Below are 14,599 nucleotides of genomic sequence, written 5' to 3'. Positions count from 1 at the left end.
GAAGTTGTATTATTACTAAAACAAATCAGTCTCCCTGAAAACCCAGAGACCAGGGTTTTTCAATTTGGTGGGTAGGTATCTGGAAAGTGGGGAGTGCTGATTGGTCAAGTCAGAGGTGAAATCATAAGGAGTCAAAGCTGTCCCCTTGCCCTGAGCCGGTTCCTGAGTAGGGACCACAAGACCAGATGAGCCAACGTATCGATCTGGCTGGTGCCAGCTGATCCACTGAGTGCGAGGTCTGGAAAATATCTCAAGCACTGATCTTAGGTTTTATAACAGTGATGTTATTCTCAGGAGAAATTTGAGAGGTTCAGAATCTTGCAGCCTCCAGCTACAGGCCTCCTAAACCAAATCTAATCTTGTGGCTGCTTTGTTAGTCCTACAAAACCAGTCTAATCTCTAGGCAGAAAGGGAGTTTGTTTTGGGAAAGGGCTGTTATCTTCTTTGTTTCAAAGTTAAACTATAAACTAAGTTCCTCTCAAAGTTAGTTTGGCCTCCACCCTGGAATGAACAAGGACACTTTTGGAGGTTAGAGGCAAGATGGAGTCGGTTAGGTCAGATCTTTTTCACTGTAATACTTTTCTCAGTTATACTTTTCACAAAGGTGGTTTCAGGAAAACCTTCAAAAGTTCCCAGTATGGTGGCTCCTCATAAAATGAAAATAGAATTATCATATGATCCAGCAATTTCACTTCTAGGTATTTACCCAAAAGAATTGAAAGCAGGGACTGAGACATTTTTACATCCATGTTCATGGTAGCTTTATTCACAATAGCCAAAAGCTGGAAACAATGCAAATGCCTATCAATAGATAAATGGATAAATAAAATGTGATGTATCCATACAATGGAATATTATTCAGCCTTCAAAAGGAATGAAATTCTGAAACATGCTAAACATGGATGAACCTATAAAACATTATGCTAAGTGAGGCTGGACATGGTGGCTCACACCTGTAATCCTAGCACTTTGGGAGGCCGAGGCGGGCAGATCACGAGGTCAGGAGATCGGGACCATCCTGGCTAACTCGGTGAAACCCCGTCTCTACTAAAAACACAAAAAATTAGCCGAGTGTGGTGGCACGCACCTATAGTCTCAGCTACTCTGGAGGCTGAAGTAGGAGAATCGCTCGAACCTGGGTGGCAGAGATTGCAGTGAGCTGAGATTGTGCCACTACACTCCAGCCTGGGCGACAGAGTGAGATTATGCCTCCAAAAAAAAAAAAAAAAAAATGCTAAGTGAAATGAGCCAGATGCAAAAGGACAAATCCTGTAGGATTCCACTTATGTGAAATATTTAGAACAATCAAATTCATACAGACAGAAAGTAGAATAGTGGTTACCAGGGGCTAGAGGGAGGGGAGAATACAGAGCTATTCTTTAATAGGTACTGAGCTTCAGTTTGAGGTGATGAAAGTATTGCGGAGATGGGCAGTGATGATGGTGGCTTGACAATATAAAGATGAACAAGAATGCCACTGAAATGTACACTTTAAAATGATTAAAATGAAAATTCTTATACATATTTTACCATATTTTTAAAAGATCTAATTTAAAAAGCTATCATGCCCCCTAAAGAAGGACAAAAATGACTGAAAGTGAGGCCAGTGGACCTGGAGGGGTCAGGATGAGGAAGACTTAGAGTGACTTGTGAGGTCCTGGGGACTGATGAGCCAAGGGGGTACAGACATTTCAGCACGGTTATAGGAGGACAGGCAACCAACGCAAGGGAAACATAGATTATTCATCTCAGAAGAAGCCAACTAGATGGTTTACTGAAGCCCATGAACCATGTTCCTCTTTCCCAAAGTCAGGATGATAGACCACCCAGGACCTGGATCATTCAGAACCTAGATGTTACTCCCCCAGAAGGGATAGTAGGAAGTAGAAGTAGAAAATCCTAATTTGACTATTTACCCAAAGAACATTGAGTTTAAACTGCAAGTAACTGAGATTACTTTGTATTACAGAGTTAGGTTTTCCATCATCAGTGAAATAACCCACGAGCTAAAGTGAGTTATAAAGAAATCATTTCCATTTTGCACACATGAATGTGACTGTGATATGTATTCCCATTGTGTTGTTATATGCCTTTTCTAAACCCAAATCTAAGGTGTTTCTCAAATCTGTGGCAATAATGGGGCACTTTGGTGTAGAACAGGGAGCTCTTGGTTCAAGATGATTGCATCTTCTTTGCATTCACCATCTGATGCAACCACGTAGTCATACTGATGGTCATCTTCTAGACCAACTCCAGAACATGGGTATTTATGAAGCTGGATCTTTGGAGTACCTACAATTAAAACAATGAACAAACATGGCTCTTCAGGTCCCATGTTGCACCTAGGCCTTTGAGAACCTCTTTTTTTTTTTTCTGAGACATAGTCTCTTTCTGTTGCCCAGGCTGGAGTGCAGTGGCGCAATCTCGGCTCACTGCAACCTCCGCCTCCCAGATTCAAGCAATTCTCCTGCCTCAGCCTATAGAGTAGCTGGGACTACAGGCACGTGCCACCACGCCTGGCTAATTTTTTGTATTTTTAGTAGAGACAGGGTTTCACCGTGTTAGCCAGGATGGTCCCGATCTCCTGACATCGTGATCCTCTCACCTCAGCCTCCCAAAGTGCTGGGATTACAGGCGTGAGCCCCCGCGCCTGGTCCCGAGAACATCTTTATACTGTTTGGATAACCCTCCTACCAGCATTTTCCAGTGGTTAATAATAAGCATCAAGAAGGGCCTTCTGAGCTAGTAGCTATTAATAATTGTAAACATGTATTACATACTTACTCAATGCTAACACTGTGTTGAGTACTTTACATGATTATCTCATTTAGTCCTCACAACAAATCTTTGAGGTAAGTATTACTGTTAATTGCTTTTGGCAGAAAAGCAAACTGAAGGTTAGTGAAGGCAAATAACTTGCTCAAGATGACACTGCTAATAAGTAGCAGAGCTAGGAGGAACCTAGAAACCTGACTTCCCAGCTCAAGTGCTAATGATGGCATTACATTGAGTATTGTTACTGGGACATCCTCCTGATCTACTCTAAAAATCTAGATCACTGACATGAATATTCCTGGATGCAGTATAGTTAAGAATTGGCTTAACCACTAGATCTGTGTTTGAGGACTCACAGATTCATTACTGGTCCGCATACACAAGCAGAGCTTCTGCATGATACCCAATAGGACTTTCTTAAAATTGTGGAAAACATTCAGTGTATCTTGGGATTTACTAGTCTTATGGATAATTCATCTTTCCAATTGTATCCAGACCACCTCATAAAGGAGAATATATTATGCATTGACAGGCTGCATCATCAAGCTATGAAAAATAGCTTGCCTCTCAAGCCTTCCCTACTTCCCCATATCATTGGAAGCTCTACTTCTATCCCTGTGGTGTTAGAGAGTATCTTACTCCTAGAGAAGCCAGACAACAGTGACTTCCACAATAGCCTCATGTGGAAGTGAGAGTTAATAACTTGAAAGACAGCCATGTGCGGTGGCTCACAGCTGTAATCCCAGCACTTTGGGAGGCTGATCACGAGGGCGGATCACGAGGTCAAGACCATCCTGGCCCACATGGTGAAACCGTGTCTCTACTAAAAATACAAAATTTAGCTGGGCATGGTGGCGCATGTCTGTAGTCCCAGCTACTCGGGGGGCTGAGGCAAGGAGAATTGCTTGAATCTGGGAGGCGGAGGTTGCAGTGAGCTGAGATAGCGCCACTGCACTCCAGCCTGGTGACAGAGCAAGACTCTGTCTCAAAAAAACAAAACAAAACAAAACAAAAACTTGAAAGACTGCCCAAGAAAGGTGAAGGCTAAACCTTAGGGGATGATCTTGAAGCAACTGAGACAGACCTAGAAACTTGCCTCATGTGATATAAGAAGACCCAGCTTCTTTGTCTCTACCCTGTAGGCCCTGGGCAGGCATGTAGGTGATATTTTATTTCACAAACAAGGGAACTAAAAGTATGAACATTTCGCTGTTCCTTATTCTGTCTGCCCTAAAATATCTCAGCTATCTAGCCCCAGGTAGAGCAGACTGGCACTACCTGGCAGGATTCAGAGGGGAACTGTTTTAACCAGGAGCAGCCAATTAAATCCATGCCAGAGAAACCCATATCCAGGCACTTTATCTTTGTCCTAAAATGAACCTAGCTAACCTCCTCAGGCTATCCAAAACCCTGACCACTCCACGTAGAGAGGCATTTGCTAACCTTACATGTCACTTTCCACTGTACACATACCAATGACACCTGAACCAGATATAAAGACAGACCCATGAAGGTTCTGCTGAGCCTAAGGATCTGCTCACCTATTTCTGATCCTGAATGCCCCTGAGACATCTTTCAGAATGTGTGCCTCCAAATAAAATCTAGAAAATTGATGAATCGAGAAGGAATAAAAGCCATTAGAAATTCTGGGAAAAGAATTAAGAAATACAGAAGAAAGCCAAGGGGCTGGATGTGGTGGCTCACACCTGTAATCCCAGCACTTTGGGAGGCTGAGTCGGGTGGGTCATCTGAGGTCAGGAGTTCGAGGCCAGCCTGGCCAACATGGAGAAACCCCGCCTCTACTAAATATACGAAAATTAACCAGGCGTGGTGGCACATGCCTGTAATCCCAGCTACTTGGAAGGCTGAGCAGGAGAATCGCTTCAACTGGGAAGGCGGAGGTTGAGGTAAGCTGTGATCACACCATTGCACTCCAGCCTGAGTAACAAGAGCAAAACTCTGTCTCAAAAAACTGCCCCCTGCCAAAAAAAAAAGTCACAACCCAAATATAAAGCAAACAAACTTTCAGATCATGATGGTACAGTGTGTTTATAACACTAACAACTCACTTTTCTCCCCACACATAGCAATTGTAAAAATAAAACAAAACAGCCAAGCACAGTGGCTCACGCCTATAATCCCAGCACTTTGGGAGGCCGAGTCAGGCAGATCACCTGAGGTCAGGAGATCGAGGCCAGCCTGGCCAAAATGTCAAAACCCCGTCTCTACTACAAATACAAAAAAAAAAAAAAAAATAGCTGGGTGTGGTGGTGAGTGCCTGTAATCCCAGGTACTTGAGATGCTGAGGCAGGAGAATTGCTTGAACCCAGGAGGTGGAGGTTGCAGTGAGCCAAGATCGCAGCATTGCACTCCAGCCTGGGCAACAAGAGTGAAATTCCATCTCAAAAAAATAAATTAACGAAAAACAAAACAAAACAAAACAAAAAGACTTGGGCACAGTGGCTCAGGCCCATAATCCTAGCATTTTGGGAGGCCGAGGCAGGAGGATTGCTTGAGTCCAGGAGCTCAAGACCAGCCTGGACAGAATAGCAAGACACTATCTGTACAAAAATTAAACAGTTAGCTGGGTGTGGTGGCATGTGCCTGTAGTCTCAGCTACTCAGGAGGCTGAGGTGGAAGGATCACTTGAGCCTAGGAGTTTGATTCTGCAGTGGGCTATGATTATGCCACTACACGCCAGCCTGGGAGACAGAATAAGACTGTCAAAATAATAATAATAATAATAACAAAAAAAGGAAAAGAAAAAGAAAACCAAAAGACATAGTTAGGCTCAACTACCAGATAAAGATATCCAAAATCCAGAGAGCAATGGAAACTATAAACAGTGAAAAGGACTGAAGCTAGGTAGCTGGTAGTTTGGCTTTTATAGGGCAAAAGGATTGAAAATGCTCCATAGGAGACAGGAGACTGGAGCCAGGCACAAGCTCAAAGACCTGAACAGTGGTGGGGCACCCTCAATATTATGAAGAGAGAATGAAAATGAGCTGCTCCTAACTGCTGCTTGGGACCATAAGTTCTAGTGAGCTGTAGGCCTAAGGTTTACAAGGCCATAGCCTTGCACCAAGAGATGAGTCAAACACCCGATGGTTATGACTAGATCTGCCCTGCTTTTAATATCTCCTTTGATTCACTGCTATGAGGCTTTGTTCTAAATTAGAGACCCAGAGTGGGGAATAGAAGCAATTAAAAAACTGATGGGCAAGGGAAGGTAAGGAGAGGGGTTGAGAAAGACAGAAAAAGAGGCTGGGCAGAGTAAGATTATGAAAGAAAGAAAGGAAGGAAGGAAGAAGGAAGGAAGGAAGGAAGAAGAAAGAAAGAAAGAAAAAAAAGAAAAGAAAAGAAAGAAAGAAGAAAGAAAAGAAAAAAAAGAAAGAAAGAAAGAAAGAAAGAAAGAAAAAGAAAAAGAAAAAGAAGGAGGGAGGGAGGGAGGGAGGGAGGAAGGAAGGAAGGAAGGAAGGAAAGAAGGGAGGGAGGGAGGGAGGGAAGAAGGGAGAGAGAAAGGAAGGAAGAAAGAGAGAGAAAGAAAGAGATAGAGAAAGAAAGAAAGAAGGAAAGAAAAGAAAGAGATAGAGAAAGAAAGAAAGAAAGAAGGAAAGAAAAGAAAGAGGAAGAAGGAAGGAAGGAAGGAAACAATAAATTTTCACTAAAAATAAACCCATACACCAAAACCCCAAAACAAATGTATTACTAATAAAGACAGCCAATAAAATCAACAATTGGAATAGTAATCCAGTCCAGCTGAATGCTTTATACAATGATATGACAAAGTCGTAAACATAAGTATGTTGAGGATGCAAAAAAATATATAAATTAAGATATAACTTCCCTAAAACAAAACGGGAAAAAAAAGAAACTATTTTAGATGGGTATCTAAAAGAACCTATTCAAAATATGGAAATCAAAACTAATGATCATTGAAAAAGGAATGAACCACTCATACATACAACATGGATAAACCTCAAAAACATTATGCTAAATGAAAGAAGCTGGATGCAAAAGACCGGCCGGGCGCAGGGGCCCACACCTGTAATCTCAATACTTTGGGAGGCACAGATCACCTGAGGTCAGGAGTTTGAGACCAGCCTGGTCAACATTGTGAAACCCCATCTCTACTAAAAATACAAAAGTTAGCTGGGCGTGATGGTGGGTGCCTCTAGTTCCAGCTACTTGAGAGGATGAGGCAGGAGAATCACTTGAACCTGGGAGGTGGAGGATGCAGTGAGCCGAGATCACGCCACTGCACTCCAGCCTGGGCAACAGAGTGAGACTCCATCTCAAAAAAATAATAATCTTTTTGGGGTGATGGAAATGTTCTAAAACTGAATTGTGGTGAGGGAGCCACAACTCTATAAATTTACTAAAAATATTCAAATTAAACACTTTAAATGGGTGAATTTTATGGTATATAAATTAAATCTTGGCTGGGCGTGGTGGCTCACGCCTGTAATCCTAACACTTTGGGAAGCTGAAGTGTGTGGATCACCTGAGATCAGGAGTTCAAGACCAGCCTGACCAACATGGAGAAACCCCGTCTCTACTAAAAATACAAAATTAGCTGGGCATTGTGGCGCATGCCTGTAATCCCAGCTGCTTGGGAGGCTGAATTAGAAGAATAGCTTGAACCCAGGAGGCAGAGATTGTGGTAACCCGAGATCATGCCATTGCACTCTAGCCTGGGCAACAAGAGTGAAACTGTGTCTCAAAAAACAACAACAAAAAAAAATTACATTTCAATGAAGTTATTAAAAATCATATCATCATTGGAATAAAAAAGTGTTATAGTTAAAGATACACTCTAAACTGGACATAGCTGAAAATTAGGAATTGAAGACATCACTGGGGAACTCTCAATATGCCATGCAAAGAGACCATGAGATTAAACATGATAGAGCATTAAAAGACACAGAGAATAGATTCTGAGGCTCCAACAATTATCTAAGTTCCAGAGAAAGAAAATGGAAGTTGTTTAGAGAAGCAGCATTTGAAGTGGAGATTGCTAAGGAGTTCTAAAAAACGGAAGAAAGACTAATTTATTTGTGAAATACTCATCAGGTGTCTGTTTTGTGCCAGGCACTGGGAACTGAACTTAGTGAACAAATTAGATGTGCATTTTCACTGCCAAGCAGGATAAATAAAAATACCAAGCTACATAACAATAGAACTGCAAAGCTTTAAGGAGATTTTAAGACATAATCTTAAAGAGACGAATGATTATCTGCAGAGTAATGACAGATCAACAGCAAATTGAATATCAGCAATAGTGGACGTCAGAAAACACAGTAATGACAGTGATGAGAAATAGCCACGTGCACAGAATTTTTTCACCTAGATATGCTATGATTCATTAATGAGGGTAGGGGGAAAATATGTCCAGATATGCAAAAAAGCAAAAGAACTCACCATCCATAGAGCTTCATTAAGAGTTCAGGCATGGTGGCTCATGCCTGTAATCACAGCACTTTGGGAGGCCAAGGTGGGAGGACTGCTTGAGTCCAGGTGTTCAAGACCAGCTTGGGCAACATGGTAAAACACCATCTCAAAAATAATTAGAACATTAGCTGGGTGTGGTGGCACAGGTCTATAGTCCCAGCTAATTGGGAGGCTGAGAATTGCTTGTGCCTGGGAGGCAGAAGTTGCAATGAACAGTGATTGCGCTCCTGCACTCTAACCTGGATGACAGAGTAATACCCTGTCCCCCCACCAAAAAAAAGAACTATTAAAGATGTCCTTTAGCAAGAAAAAAAAAATAAACAGAAAGAAGACATGGAATACAAGAAACAATGAATAAAATGTCAGTAAGTTTATTTCTTGTTTAAAAAATACTAATTTCTGTGTCTTTTCAAATAAATTGAAGCCCAGTAATTTTAGGGGAAAAAAGAAAGAAAAGAAAAAGTAGAATTAAAGCTATACCTCTAAATTACAGTAGGAAGACAGAGCTAGTATTTAATGGGTTGTTAAGCATCCTAAGACCTGTGTTTGGGTTAAGAGCATAATACAAATACTGAATTATTATAAATGAATAAGAAACATGTATAATTCATGATGTATATAAAAGTTTAATTTAAAAATAGAAATATCAGCTGGGCACAGTGGCTCACGCCTGTAATCCCAGCACTTTGGGAGTCCGAGGCAGGCAGATAACAAGTTCAAGAGGTCGAGACAATCCTGGCCAACATGGTGAAACCCTGTCTCTACTGAAAATACAAAAAAATTAGCTGGTTGTGATGGCACGTGCCTGTAGTCCCAGCTACTCGAGAGACTGAGGCCGGAGGATCACTTGAACCTGGGAGGTAGAGGTTGCAGTGAGCCAAGATGGTGCCACTGCACTCCAGCCAGGCAACAGAGGGAGACTCCATCTCAAAAACAAACAAACAAACAACAATAACAACAAAAAACACCAAGAAATATCTGTAATAATTATTTAATTAAGGGGGAAAACAAACCCAGAAATTTTATCAAGTATCAAGTAGGAAAAAAAAAAAAAAAAGAAAAGAAAAATTAGAGTAAACAGAAAACACAAATTAAGTGGTAGAATTAGGTTAAAATATTTCAATTGCAAAATATATAAATGAATTAAACTCCTCTATATAAAAACAAAATTATCAAATTGAGTTTGTAAAAATTCTAGCTCTATATGTCTGGGATACACACCTAAAACAAAACTACCCAGGCTGGGTGTGGTGGTTCATGCCTGTAATCCCAGCACTTTCGGAGGCTGAGGCGGGCGGATCATGAGGTCAGGAGTTCAAGACCAGTCTGGCCAACATGGTGAAACCCCATCTGTACTAAAAATACAAAAATTAGCTGGGCAAGGTGGCAGGTGCCTGTAATCCCAGCTACCTGGGAAGCTGAGGCAGGAGAATCACTTGAACCCAGGAGGCAGAGGTTGCAGTGAGCTGAGATTGTGTCACTGCACTGTAGCCTGGGCAACAGAGCAAAAGTCCATCAAAAGAAAACAAAAACAACAACAAAAAAACTACCCAGAAAGGTTAGAAATAAATGGATGGAAAGACACAGGTAATTTAAATATTAATATTACCCCTGCAAAAGCTAGGGTAGCAATATTAATATAAGACAAATATTATTTAAGGCAAACAAACTAAAGTGTAGCATAATTTTAATTGGCTGATAGTGTAAGAAAATAGATGCCATCTGACCTTGATGTTAGGAACAATTTATTTTATATAGCCTAGGCATAATGACATTGAAGAAGAAAATGTAGTCCTAATATGCTACCTGGCCCAGCATTGGACAATATTTACACGGTCATACTAATGGAAATGTTGTTTGGTTTGCAACTTTTAGAGTCATCTCAGGGAAAATCCAAGGATGTCTTGGCAGGCAGAATACATATGTTATCAACTTGACAAAGTAAAAATCAAAGTATGCAGACATTAAATAGAGATTAATGGCACATGGAAGGAAGAAGGAAGCACAAGAATTAATATAGTGTACAAGAATTAATATAATTATATAGAGTGGGAGTGAAGAGGCCCTGTCAAAAGTTGATGGAATAAGAAATTGGAAGTTTAAGGCCAAGCACGGTGGCTCATGCCTGTAATCCCAACACTTTGGGAAGCTGAGGCACGTGGATTGCTTGAGTTCAAGAGTTCAACACCGCCTGGGCAAAATGGTGAAACCCCAGCTCTACTAAAAATACAAAAAATTAACCAGGCATGTGGGTGCACGCCTGTAGTTCCAGCTACTTGGAAGTCTGAGGTAAGAGGATGGTTTGAGCCCAGGAAGCGGAGGTTGCAGTGAGCCAAGATCTCACCAATGCACTCCTAGGTGACAGAACCAGATCCTGTGTCAAAAGATTAAAACAAAACAAAACAAAACAAAAAACCTCATGCAGCCTGAACAAATTACTGGGGATGTAACCCAGAGCCACCGAGTGTGTGTATGTGGCCTGAGAGAAGCTATATCTCTGTGGGATTTCTGTGACTTTTTTTTGGCATTAGCTTTGACACCGGAATTTTGGTTCTACCACTGTCAATGAACAACCATAAATTCTCACATCCAGTAACACTGAAGTCATTGGTATCCTCATCCTTCGTGCCTTGAATGGCGTATCTGAATTTCTACTTTCCTACTGGGGTCAGCAATCAACAATTGCTAGTATTTCTTCCTGAACGTAAAGAAGGCTGGCCGGAAAAGGATGGGTAGCCTTGCAAAGATCTTGACTGAGGTTCTGATTATTCAGCTAGAACCCTTCTCTTCCTTTCAGACACGATTTCCCATAAGGAGTAAATACCTTTTGGAAGGGAGTTGGAAGGTTGGGTGACAGGGTAAGAGGAGGACTTAACTTATCTCAGTATACACTTTGGTATCTTTCAAATTTGAGGCATGGATTTTATTTTTCTTATTCAAAAGGTCTATAAAATCCTATCTGCTTTAATCTCGAAATCCTAAATTGATATATTATTAAGTTTTTTTGTTTGTTTGTTTGTTTTTGTTTTTTTGTTTTGAAACGGAGTCTCGCTCTGCCGCCCAGGCTGGAGTGCAGTGGCCGGATCTCAGCTCACTGCAAGCTCCGCCTCCTGGGTTTACGCCATTCTCCTGCCTCAGCCTCCCGAGTAGCTGGGACTACAGGCGCCCGCCACGTCGCCCGGCTAGTTTTTTGTGTTTTTTTTTTAGTAGAGACGGGATTTCACCGTGTTATCCAGGATGGTCTCAATCTCCTGACCTCGTGATCCACCCGTCTCGGCCTCCCAAAGTGCTGGGATTACAGGCTTGAGCCACCGCGCCCGGCCGATATATTATTAAGTTTTTAAAGCTCTCTCTGCAAGGATTTTTAAGAGGAGCCGGTCTTTTGGAGCCTAAGCCCAAAGAACCTGTTGACAATTTTACAGGGAAGAAATCCAACAAATATTTAATAACGTTGGCAGTGTTATTGCAGATAATAATTATAAGTGTGCCAATGATAAACAGCAACCCATTGCATCACCTCACAACCCAAAGCACTGGAGCTTTGTGAAGAGTGAACACCCTGATTGCCTCAGAATGGCATGTCAGTAATGCCACTGCCAACTTCCCTGAAGGCTGGCCCTGTCCTTGACATGGCTCCCACTTGTTCTCAAGTGTTTCTTCTCTCTACTCTCTCAGCATATCATTCTGTCCTTCATCACCGGATTTGGTAGCCCTGACTCTAGGAATTTTCTCCATTCATTGTCAGATGCTGTGGTCGAGAATAACACATGTATTTGGGAAGAACCTACCTTTCAGTGAACTATGAATGCTCACTAGTCAAGCATCATGCACGGAAAACGTATTATTAAATGATGTGTTTGTATCTCTCAGGTGCCAAACACGTCCACTAAAGCATTGTCTGACAATTGCAGACCTGTAGACAGGGATTGTGGGGAGAGACATATGAAAATCATTGCCACATAGACATACCACTTAGCCCAATTAATCACACATCAGTTGTCTGAATGCTGCCTGGCCCAAGGCAGACGCTGAAATTCCGTATACCTCATCGCATAGACTTGGTCTTTGTCACAGAGGATTCCCCATCCCTGCTCCTCCCTCCCTCCTCTCCTCCCTCCCTCTCTTCCTCCCTTCTTCTCCTTATCTTCTCTTCACTCACCAGACATCCTTTGATCTATGGGTGCTAGACACTCCTCCAATAAGAAGGTGTCAAGAATCCTATGCCAACTTTAAATTTAGGAAAGTCTGAAAGATGCTAACATCAGGAGATGAGGTGGGTTTTTTTTAGACTCTATCCTAGAAACAAGTGGAACAAACTCCATTTGAAACTGAGCAATTCGGCTGAGCGTGGTGGCTCATGTCTGTAATCCCAGCACTTTGAGAGGCCAAGGTGGGCAGATCACTTGAGGCCAGGAGTTCAAGACCAGCCTGGCCAACATGGTGAACCTCCATCTCTGCTAAAAATACAAAAAAATTAGCTGGGCACGGTGGCACATGCCTGTAATCCCACCTACTTGGAAGGTTGAAGGAGGAGAATCTCTTGAACCCGGGAGGCGGAGGTTGCAGTGAGCCGAGATTGCACTACTGCACTCTAGCCTGGGCAACAGAGTGCAATTCTGTTCCAAAAAAAGAAGAAACTGAGCAATTCTCATTAAGAGTTGCATCTGCTTGAGTAACTCCCTTTCCTGTAGCCATACCTGATTCGGTTGGTAGGATTCTGTGGGCGATCGTAAGTGTGACAGATGGAAAGATTCCACTGCTTCCTCTGGGTTCTTGGAAGGAGGAATAGAAAGGGTTGATGCCCCGTGTGGTTGTGCAACTTGGTCTATGCAAAGACATGCCTGGAGAAGGTAAGTCAGAGCAGAAACCTAGCACCTGCTATACTCACTGAGCCATAAGGCTAAGGACCCAGAGCATAGGGCACCTTTTTCTTATTTCCACAGAGGTTCTGCATGTTCTAGGAAGCAGACCTGTGTTCTCTGATTGTAATTCTCTGGTGGGAAGGTCAGGAAGTTTACAAATCAGAGTGGAAACCCACTGCAGAGAGACCCAAGCTTTACAGGGCAAGGTACAAGGTGGACATCACCATCCACATCAGGTTGCCTACTTTGAAACAGCCTGGGGCCAGGATTTTTCTGGATACACATTTGAAAGTCCTGACGCATTTCTAACTTGTGATCCAGACTTCATGATGGTTCTTCTGTTTTCTACCCAATCACTCTTTACATTAGTCTTATCGATTTTTTTTTTCTTTTTTTTTTTTGAGACAGAATTTCACTTTTGTTGCCCAGGCTGGAGTACAGTGGTGCGACCTCTGGTCACTGCAACTTCCACCTCCTGGGTTCAAGCAATTCTCCTGCCTCAGTCTCCCAAGTAGCTGAGATTACAGGCATGCGCCACCACACTGGCTAATTTTTTGTATTTTTAGTAGAGGCAGAGTTTCACCGTGTTGGTCAGGCTGGTCTCAAACTCCTGACCTCAGGTGATCTGCCTGCCTCGGCCTCCCAAAGTCCTGGGATTACAGGCATGAGCCACTGCACCAGGCCAATCCTATTGATTTTTATTTCCCAAATAAACATATCTCCTAAATGTCAGTGTTCATGCTTCATCCTAACATTTTCATATGGGAACTTCTAGAGCATTCCCCAGAAAGAGCCAACTGGACTTAAACTCTAGGAATTTAGAAGATGAGGCATAGAAATGCTGATTTCCCAAGACCAGCCTCATTGTCTCCTAAAAAACCTGCCTGGAAAAAGATCCAGGTCCCACTTGTGGTTGTGGTCCTAACTCTGTACCCGCTCTTGAATAAGTCTTTACATCTCTGTGGGCTCCACTGTCTGGATTGGTAAGATAAGAGGATTGGGACTTTCTTGTTCTGGGAGGTCATAGTTATACCTTTTGGCTGCCAGAGGTTGGAAGCATAAAATCGAGTTGGCAGCAAACCCTGCTTGTAGTCCCTTGTACCCTGCATCTAGGATAAGAAGGAAGGTGTGATGGGGAGAGCTCATAGGTCTGAGCTACCAAGGCACAGGTAGCTGTTCCTCTTTCCCTATGCAGTTCATGCCAAGAGGATCAAGGATATAATTAGCTTTGGCATACTAAATATGACTGCTCTTACTTCACCTGGAGCTTCTCCTTTTGTTCCTTAAGCCCATGTGGAAGTTGACATGCCTCCCACCTTCACGTGGGTATGCAGGATGCTACAGTAAAATATCAGGTGTTTTGAAGTCCCAGTTTCACCCCTTATTAGTTAGGTGACTGATTCCCAGTTTCCTAATCTGTAAAGTAGACATAATAATGCTTATGTCATGGAGTTGCTGTGAGGAGGAAATGAGAGTCAATATAAAATCCACACCAAACAGGACCTGGCTGA

At 42.4% G+C, this 14,599-nt stretch overlaps 1 long non-coding RNA gene across 1 annotated transcript; it reads right to left on the bottom strand.

The window, feature by feature from the left end:
* Window positions 1-1,218: 1,218 nt before the first annotated feature.
* On the bottom strand, window positions 1,219-12,793 carry LOC117098833. Its single transcript, XR_004443613.1, has 3 exons — window positions 12,737-12,793; window positions 12,015-12,139; window positions 1,219-2,292 (listed from the first exon to the last, which is right to left on the bottom strand). It is a non-coding gene; the product is annotated as an uncharacterized LOC117098833 (long non-coding RNA).
* Between the last annotated feature and the right edge of the window lie 1,806 nt (window positions 12,794-14,599).

The sequence above is a fragment of the Trachypithecus francoisi genome, unplaced genomic scaffold (assembly GCF_009764315.1).
Source record: "Trachypithecus francoisi isolate TF-2019V2 unplaced genomic scaffold, Tfra_2.0 Lachesis_group16, whole genome shotgun sequence".
Classification (NCBI taxonomy): Eukaryota; Metazoa; Chordata; class Mammalia; order Primates; family Cercopithecidae; genus Trachypithecus; species Trachypithecus francoisi.
This window is presented reverse-complemented; position numbering and strand designations above follow the sequence as displayed.